The sequence below is a fragment of the Erinaceus europaeus genome, chromosome 15 (genome assembly GCF_950295315.1).
Source record: "Erinaceus europaeus chromosome 15, mEriEur2.1, whole genome shotgun sequence".
Lineage (NCBI taxonomy): Eukaryota > Metazoa > Chordata > Mammalia > Eulipotyphla > Erinaceidae > Erinaceus > Erinaceus europaeus.
The window spans coordinates 62,789,919-62,799,672 of NC_080176.1; positions in this window are offsets into that span (position 1 = coordinate 62,789,919).

Below are 9,754 nucleotides of genomic sequence, written 5' to 3' on the forward strand. Positions count from 1 at the left end.
AAAAAAAGGGAATAGATAAATAAATGTTTAAAATATATATATATATATATATATATATATATATATATATATGTATATAGACATGCTTACATAACCTGGAAGAGTTTACCATCGACAAAAACTAGCTAAAAAAGGCCCTTAAACTTTTTAATTTAATTAAGCAAGAATTGACAAAGATAAATTCTTAAGGGAAGACAGCATAATGGTTATGCAAAGTAATTTTCATGCCTAAGGCATGAAAGGCCCCAGGTTCAATCCCTAGGACCACCATAAGCCAGAATTGAGCAGTGTTCTGGTAATTAATAAATAAAAACAGGGGCTGGAGTGGTAGCGCTGCTGGTTAAGGCACATGGCACAAAGCGCAAGGGCCCAAGTGAGGATCCTGGTTTGAGCCCCGGCTCCCCACCTGCAGGGTGGGGGTCACTTCGTAAGCAGTGAAGCAGGTCTTCTGGTGTCTGTCTTTCTCAACAATTCTCTGTCTTCCCCTCCTCTCTCAATTTCTCTCTCTCCTATCCAACAACAACAACAGCTATAATAACAATAACGATTACAACAAGGGCAACAAAATGGGAAAAATGGCCTACAGGAGCAGTGGATTTGTAATGCAGGTACCGAGCCCCAGTGATAACTCTGCAGGCAAATAAATAAATAAATAAAAATTAAATCAAGAAAAAAGGACCATATAGAGGTTTCCATATTCTTAGAGGATTTCATTCCTATAGTCATAGTTGATTGGTCCAGGGGTGAACATCTGACCCAACCTATGCCACTCAGAATCATACCCAGGAACACTATAGGCCTACATGGCACCTTTGTGGAAATTAGGAAAGGTGGTGCTTTCTCAAGGCACTTTATGCCCATTGATAAAGGGGTTGTTGAAATCTACTTTGCTGATGTTGTGGGTAGATTTGTGTGCTGGCTCCTTATGGCAGGAGTTTTGGAGCTTCAGACTAAAAGTGATGATGGGCAGTGTTATTAGAGGATATAGTAACACTCAGAGTTGGGGACAGACAGCCACCCTGACACATGGAAGGAAAGGTTGCACGAAGTCGATGTGTGGAAAGAGGCCATAAGGCAGAGCAGAGAAGTTGGTGGTTCAAGTCCTATTTGGGACCGTTATCCTATTTGTAAGGTCTTTGTTGAGTCTCTGCTTCTCCCACTGTTTGGACGTTCAACTCTTAATTTTTTTCCCTCCACACACCAAAACATTCCTCCACTGTGCTTATATGAGATCAAATTTAAAAAAATTTTTTTTCTCCTTGCAACTAATGCAGCTGTGAATTTAATTTCACTAATTTCCACATCCCTCAATTTTAAAAGCAAATGGAGGGAGAGCATATTAGCTGTAATCTCATCATGATCAAATATGATTTCTGCACAAAAGGAAACTGTTCTGTTTCTAGCTACTCCAACCCAGTAAGTAGTTTCTCATTCTATGTCCATGCCTAAAAAGAAAATTACATGTTGGCTGCCTGCTTTAATTGTTTGTAATCACTGAAATTTGCAATCCTGTCCTGTGGTGTGTTCTGAAACCTCTCCTCATGGGGCATTCTTTTTAGTGTGCCTTGTTGGCAGTGGCTGTAACAATTAGAAAATTGGAAAATGTATAAAATTTAGAAGGATATCAATTTTTGGCATTTCTTTCCTCTAGTCAATGTGCTTAGAAATGTGTAGGGTCTTTGAAACAAAAAATTAAATGGAGTCATGAGCTTTGGTATTAATATACCAAGCTCATCCTGTTCCAAAAATCAATTATTATCCTAGTTCCAGGATAATTAAGACCCAGAGTCCCTTCAGGGAGACAGAGGAGGATCATTGAGTTTTTTGAGGGGTCCTGGTCTTAATCAGATCTCCTTCCTCTGAAAGTTACTGATTCCTTGCTTCTCTTTTTCAGAATGAACTTTAAGTTACAGTTACAACCAAATATACAGAGCAGGAGGATTTTATTTTATTTTTAATTTTTTATATTTATTTATTTTACCTTTAGTTGCCTTTGTTTTTTTATTGTTGCTGTAGTTATTATTGTTGTTATTGATGTTATCATTGAATAAGATTGAATCTTATTCATGTGTATGCAAATACACATAATAAAATTAAACTAAAGTCATGAGACTAATTCTAAAGCAAAAACAGCAGAATGGAGGCCAACCCTTTCTTCTGTCTTCAGTGTGCTTCAGAGGGTATTTTCTCCTTGGAAATAGGATGTTTCACTTGAAACCACTTTGTCCAGTAAATATAGTAGATAATCAAAGAGTAGATTTCAATTTTGGTCTGAAAGGAAAATGTGTTATTCAGTTATAAGCCTGGTTTTGTGTGTCTTAAAAGTTGCTTCCAAAAATAATTTCCAGATGAAATCAGCAAAGAATTTTCGAGCAGTGGAAGCATCCTTAGAGTAATTGTGCCATTTTCTAAAAGGATTACTCAGAAGGGAAACCACTCATTTGGATACAAAAAGTTGTGTCTGTCAATCAAAAAAAAGCTGAGCAAAGAAAGGCATACACTGGTGTATTTGCATCAAACACAGGAGTATAAATATTTGTCTTTCTAGAATACAGGATCTGCCAAATGATTCTGGAAAAGTTGGTAACTTAGAAGTAGTCTAGTTAAGGGACTGGGCATTGGCACTTGAGTGCACACATTACCATGAACAAGGAGCTGGGTTTAAGTCCCTGGTTAAGTCCTTCATCTGCAGAAGAGGAGCTTCAAAAGTGGTGAAGCCGTGATGGTGGTGTCTCTCTTTTTCTCTCCTCTCTGTCTCCCCCTTTTCTCTGTCCTATCAAATTAGAAAGAACCCAAAGAAGTAGTCAAGTTTCTCACTTTACATTATATCCTAAAATAAACCCCCAGTACATAAGAGTTAAAATAAGATCATAAAAGTTTTAGTGATTACAAATGTGAAAGAAGACAAAGGTGAATAGTTCAGATGACTTTGGAACAGATTTTCTAAGCACAAAATCATGAAAAAAAAAAGTAGAAGTATGGTTTATCTGTTAACATAACTTTTTTTAAAAGACCAGAAATGTTTTATAGGAAACTACACATTCACAAGGCCAAGATTCCTACTTAGTAAACTGTTCTAAAGGGACAAGAACATATTTTAATCTCTACATAAACATGAGATGTAATTGTTTAAAAATGTTCACCCTTACAAGGTGACAATAAAGTCTTGAGTTTAAAAGTTTGTGGCTGGACCAGCAAGATAATTCACTTGGATATTGCACCTGTTTAACATGAGCGTGACCCAGGCTTGAACCTGGCTTCCTTTGCATTGGAGTTAACTTTAATGATCTAGACTCCTCTGCTCCTCTCCCCTCACCTCCATTCCTCTCCCCTCCCCTCCATGCCTCTCCTCCCCTCCCCTCCTCTCTGCTTTCCCCTCCCCTCTCTTCTTCCTTCTCCTCTCCCCTCCCCTCCTCTCTAACCTCCCCTGACCTCCTCCCACTCTGCAAAAGTCAGTCTGAAAAATGAAACCCCAGTGATGATAGTTAATTTTGTGACTGCTTTGATGTTCCTATGTAGAGTTGTACACACACACACACACACACACACACACGTGAAACTGTACCCTGAAATCTTATAATAATTTTGCGATCAATGTTAAATCACTAATTAAAAAAAGTGAAGAAAATGTGTGACTGCAGCAAGGGAGTTGGCTCAGCAGGCAGAGCACAGGACATGGTCACCTGAGACCCATCTGCCAGGGTGCTCCTGTTGTCTCTCATCTGATGAATAAATCAGTCAAGAAAAACTTGGAATGAATTAATATTTATTAGCATGTCCACATGGATTGCTTTTCTTTTGCTTAATGGTTCATTTCAGTACAAACAGCCTGTGAAATGGGCGAAGGAGGAGCAGAGAGCTGGGGGACAGAAGGTAGGAGGGGCAGACCGAGTTTTGACTGAAAGGCAAAGGAAAGGAAACAAAGCAGAACACCATTCCAGTTTATATCCCAGCCAGGATGGTGCTCAGGACTCCTGTATTCAAGTCCTGCACTCTACCAGCTGAGCCTCCTCCTTGCCCAAGCTGAAGCACAATGAATACACACACACAACACAGCTAAATATAATGTGAGTGATTTTCAGTTACGCTAACATGGCACCTGTGACATTACTTCTTTCATGAATCCTTGTTTTTGCTGTTATAATGTGTTCCTGTATTTTCTTTTTTTTTTTTCTCTCTGAAACATGTGCACTGCCTTTGAAATACAATTTCCTTCTGAGTGGTCAGCAGAGAGCACACATGCATGAGGCCTTAGGTTCCATGCCTAATACTGCATACATCATTGTTAGGGTTGCTCTGGTTTTTATCTATCTCTTATAAAAATAAATTAAGTAATCTTAAAAGACAAGATAAAATTTCCTTTATATAGGTTGGGCCAAAACCCTCTATCACTCGAGGAAGATGGGTCCAGCAAATAATGTAGCCTAGAACGTTCCTAGCTATGACCACAGAATGTGAGCTCAGACCTACAGGGATGCAGAGGTTACACAGGCTCCTGCATTGAATAGAGGCCCCAGATCAAATCAGTGGGGTTTACAATTAATGGTATTTATATACTTTCCCCAGATTTGGGAGCTACTGTCTTCCCTGATCCAGCTTTCTTGTCCTATTTCTAACTCTGACACCATCTCCCCAGATAATACCTTAGGTCCACCTACACGTTAGCTATCGGGCTCAGGCAAAAAGTCATGGGACCTTTGGAATATACCTAAAATAGACCTACTAACTTTTTCCAAAATGGAGATCCCAAATCTCATCTACCTTTAGGTTCCAGATTATTAAACAATTTGTTCTTCTTTATCTCTTACTGCTTTTTCAGATGCTACCATGATGCTAACCTGACTTCCCTGGGCAGAAGACCTCACCAATGTACCCTGGAACCCCATCTTTTCAGAGCCCTGCCCCACTAGGGAAAGACAGAAACAGGCTAGGAGTATGGATTAACTTGCCAACACCCGTGTTCATTGGAGACGCAATACAGAAGCCAGACCTTTCACCTTCTGCATCCCATAATGATCCTGGGTCCATGCTCCGAGAGAGAGAAAGACTAGGAAAGCTTCCAGTGGAGGGGGTGGGATATGGATCTCTGGTGGTGGGAACTGTGTGAAATTTTACCTCTCTTATCCTATGGTTTTGTCAATATTTTCCATTTTTTTATTTTGTAAATACATTAAACTTAGGAAAAAGAAAGTAAGAGAAGGAAGGACAAAAATGAGCCATATATATATTCATATAGAAGTAATAGTCAACACATATCTGTGATCTTGGGAAAACTAATGCAATTTCCATTGGAGGGAGTGGGGACACAGAATTCTGGTGGTGGATCTGTGTGGAATTATACTCTGGTAGCTTATGGTTTTGCAAGTTAATATTAAATCACTAATACAAAATTAAATTTTTTCCCTTATATAAAAGTGCATGGGCCAACACAACAGCTTCCTTGGATGGTGTGCTTGCTTTGTCACGCACGCAAACCAGCCTCCAGTCCGACCACCACCAGCTGGAGGAAGTTCTGGTGCTGTGGTGTCTTTCCCTCTATCTCTGTCTCTGTTTTCTATCTGAAAAAGTCAGCTTGGCATGGCGAAACTCTAGTGATGAAAAAAACACAAGTACAATAAATATATTTATTTGGGTCATCACCGGGGCTTCATTGCTTTGGGGTGACATTTTCAGAGAGAGAAAGACAAAGACAAAGAGGCAGGAAAACAACGTGAAGGAAACTCACGCAGCACTGAGACTTCCTTCAAGGCAGTGGGGGCCAAAGCTGAACCAGGGAGGAACTCACAGTTAAGTAGTGCACTATCCTGATGAGCTTTTTTGCCAACCCTGAGATAAATACCTCAAGAGATCTTAAACAAGATAGAAAGGTGGTTGGGATGGGGGTGAAGGGTGCTGATACCTATCTTGGGGAGAAGAAGATGGAACCCCTGTAGGGGCTAGGCGGTAGCACACCTGGCTAAGCACACACATTACAGTATGCAAGGATCCAGGCTCAGGTCCCTGGTCCCCACCTGCAGGGGAAAGCTTCATGAGTGATGAAGCAGTGCTGCAGGTGTCTCTTTATCACTTTCCCTCTCTCCCTCTCCCCTCTCAATTTCTCTCTGATTCTATTCAAATAAATAAATTGAAATATTTTTAAGAAAAGATAAAGCACTAAAGTAGGAAGAAGAAAAAGAATGTATGTAACCTAAGCTGATCTATTCATTTCTGTAATATATTCAATAGTATCAACATACCAAAATCACAAGTACATAACAAATCAGAGCCAACAAAATAGCTCACCTGGGTAGTGCACTGCTTTGCCATCTGCATGACCCAGGTTTGACTCCAGTCCCCTCCACAGTGAAGGAAGCTTCAGTGCTATGGTTTCTTTCACTGTTTTTCTCTGCCTTTCTATCTTCTCTGTCTCTAAAAACATATATAATGAAATTGACTTCCTTGGTTGAGTTATACTTTACCATATGTACTGTACACCCCTTTAAAAATTTTTTTTTTAAATTTTTTCCCCTTTTGTTGCCCTTGTTGTTTTATTGTAGTTATTATTGTTGCCTGAAGGCAAAAGCATTGCAGATGAGATCTGCGTTCTCCATTTTGGAAAAAGTTAGTAGGTCTATTTTAGGTATATTCCGAGGGACCCATGATTTTACTAGTTTTTGCCTAAGTCTGACAGTTAACATGTAGGTTGACCCAAGGTATTTTCTGGGGAGATGGTGTCATAGTTGGAAAAAAACTAGAAAGCTGGTCAGGGAAATTGATGATTTTATTCCATTGTTAAAGGCTCTCTCTAACTCTTTGTATTGCTCATAGGATTTTTCCCCTTGACATTTTAAACTTTTTCATTATTCATTAATTTTTTAATTTTTATTTATTTATTTATTTATTTATTTAACCTCCAGGGTTATTGCTGGGGCTCAGTGCCTGTACTATGAATTCACTGCTCCTGGAGGCCATTTTTTTTCCCATTTTGTTGCCCTTGTTGTTGTTGCTATTTGTATTGTTGCTGTTGCTATTGCTATTGCTGTTGCTGTTGCTGGATAAGACAGAGAGAAATGGAGAGAGGAGGGGGAAGACAGAGGGGGAGAGAAAGATAGACACCTGCAGATCTGCTTCACCACTTGTGAAGCTACCCCCTGCAGGTGGGAAACCAGGGGCTCAAACTGTGATCCTTATACTGGTCCTTGTGTTTCACACCATGTGCGCCTAACCCACTGTGCTACCACTTGGCATTTTAAACTTTTAATCTGGCAGTTGCAAGGCATATACCAGAGAAGTATGTGGGCCATTTGGGCAAAGATGACCAACCCCATGTAGAAGCTGATGCTCATTTTTATTCTCTTCTAAGGCCCTGCCTTCGCTTCCTTTCTAAGCTACACCTATAATACCTGTTACAACTTCCAGGTGTCCTTCCTTTTTCCTCTTCTCTCTCAGATAAGAGAAACAGTGTCTGACTTTCTCAGGTGTTCTCCAGACTCTCTTCTCTCTCAGTGATGATATAAAAACAAAAATTCTTGCTCACAAATGTTCAGAATTCAGTGGAACTGGGATTCAAAGCCCTCAAGCAATCATCTTCCATCATTTACTTCATCTGGGTGTGTACAGCAAAATTATTTTGGGGGTACAGAAGGATGTAGTTCTGGCTTCTATAATTGCTTCTCCACTGGACATGGACATTGGCAAGTTGAGCTATACCCCCCTCCTGTCTCTGTCTTTCCCTAGGTGGGTAGTGCTCTGGAGAGGTGAAGTTCTGGTTGGTAGTCATCTACCTTTGGAGGTTAAGACAGAATCATAGTACCATCTAGAACTTGATGGTTGAAAGGCAACAAGATACAAAGTTGGGGAGTTGGGTGGTGGTGCAGAGGGTTAAGCGCACATGGCACAAAGTGCAAGGACCAGTGTAAGGATCCTGGTTCAAGCCTTCAAGCCCCCAGCTCCCCACCTGCAGGGGAGTCGCTTCACAGGTGGTGAAGCACATCTGCAGGTGTCTATCTTTCTGTCCCCCTCTCTGTCTTCCCCTCCTCTCACCATTTCTCTCTGTCCTATCCACCACCAACGACATCAATAACCACAACAATGTTAAACAACAAGGGCAACAAAAGGGAAAATTAAAAAAAAAAAGGTACAAAATTGGACAAAATACTTAATAAACAGGAACCAAAAAGTAGGAATAGAATGAATGAGAATAAGAACCTTAGGGTGTAAAGAAGCTAGGGTGTCTGTTTTAGGCATGTTTCTAGGAGCCGAGGACTTTAGTAATCTTTGCTTGAGTTTGATAGCTAATATGAAGGTGGTCTAGAAATCTTGTCTGGGAGAATGGTGTCAGAGTGGAGAACAGGGCTTGAAAGTCAGGTGAGGGAAGAGAGTGGCTCCAAGATATGAAGGAATATGCAGAGGGGCTGGGAGATGGGCCTAATGGTTATGCAAAGAGACTTTTATGCCTGAGGCTCCAAGGTCCCAGGTTCAATCTCCAGTCCCCCCATAAGCCAGAGTTGAGTAGTGCTCTGGTCTCTCTTTCTCTGTATCTCTCATTAAAATAAATAAAATGTTTTTGTGTGTGTGTATTTAAATATGTATTTATTTCCTTTTTGTTGCCATTGTTTTATTGTTGTAGTATTATTGTTATTGATGTCATCATTGTTGGATAGGACAGAGAGAAATGGACAGAGGAGGGGAAGACAGAGAGGGGAAGAGAAAGGTAGACACCTGCAGACCTGCTTTGCGGCCTGTGAAGCGATTTCCCTGCAGGTGGGGAGCCAGGGGCTCGAACCAGGATCCTCATGCCGGTCCTTGCACTTGGTGCCATGTGCGCTTAACCCACTGTGCTACACCCGACTCCCAAATAAAATAATAATAAAAAAAGAATATGTAGATACAATGAACTGTTTATCACATTGATCTGACCCAGGGCCCATGTATATTAAAATTATCACAGGAGTCTCTATAACCTCCGTGTTCCTGTCTGTTACTCCCCTGCTTATAACCTTTGGTTTTACTATATAAAGTTCAAACATGTGGCATGGCATTCAAGACCTCCAGGAGTTTGCTTCCGTGTACTTTTCTAGTCATTTATCCCATTACTTTGTTCCATGAGCCCTCATAGCTAGCAAACAGGTCTATTGCATGTATCCTACATATCTGTCGTGCTCTCCAGCCTCTACATATTAGCTCACATGTACATTAGTTCATCTCTTCTGGATTACCCCCATACACTCATTTTATCTGTATTTTTGGATCTACTTTAGATCCAACTTTCTCTAACTTTTTTCATCCATTTTAGTTCACTTAGCTCTCTGGTCTTGCTTGTAGGGAGAGCATATATTCTAATGGCCTGAGGAAGAACATTAAGTCTAGACTTCTGATAAACCTGGGTTCAAATCTCAACTCTTCTGCCTGTTTACCTACCAACTCTTAGATCTGCTACTTAATCTCACTAAACCTCAGGTTTCTCACTTCTATGTTGAGGACAATATTAGTGCCTACTCTAAAAAGTACTATGAGGATAAATGAAAAATAAGAAGAGTAATGTGATGCAGAGGGCCTGACACATGGCAAGAGCTCAATACCTGGGGATAGTCATTACTGAAGCAGATACCAGAGCCTTCTTAATAGAACTGCAACTCCTCCTACACCTGGCTATCCTCTGCAGAGGGAACTGATTCAACATCCCAGGACAGCTACATTCTCAATAGTGAAAGCCAGGAGTTGGCAAACAATGCCCTATGATCTGTGTTTTGTATGGTGTGAAAACTAAAGAGTA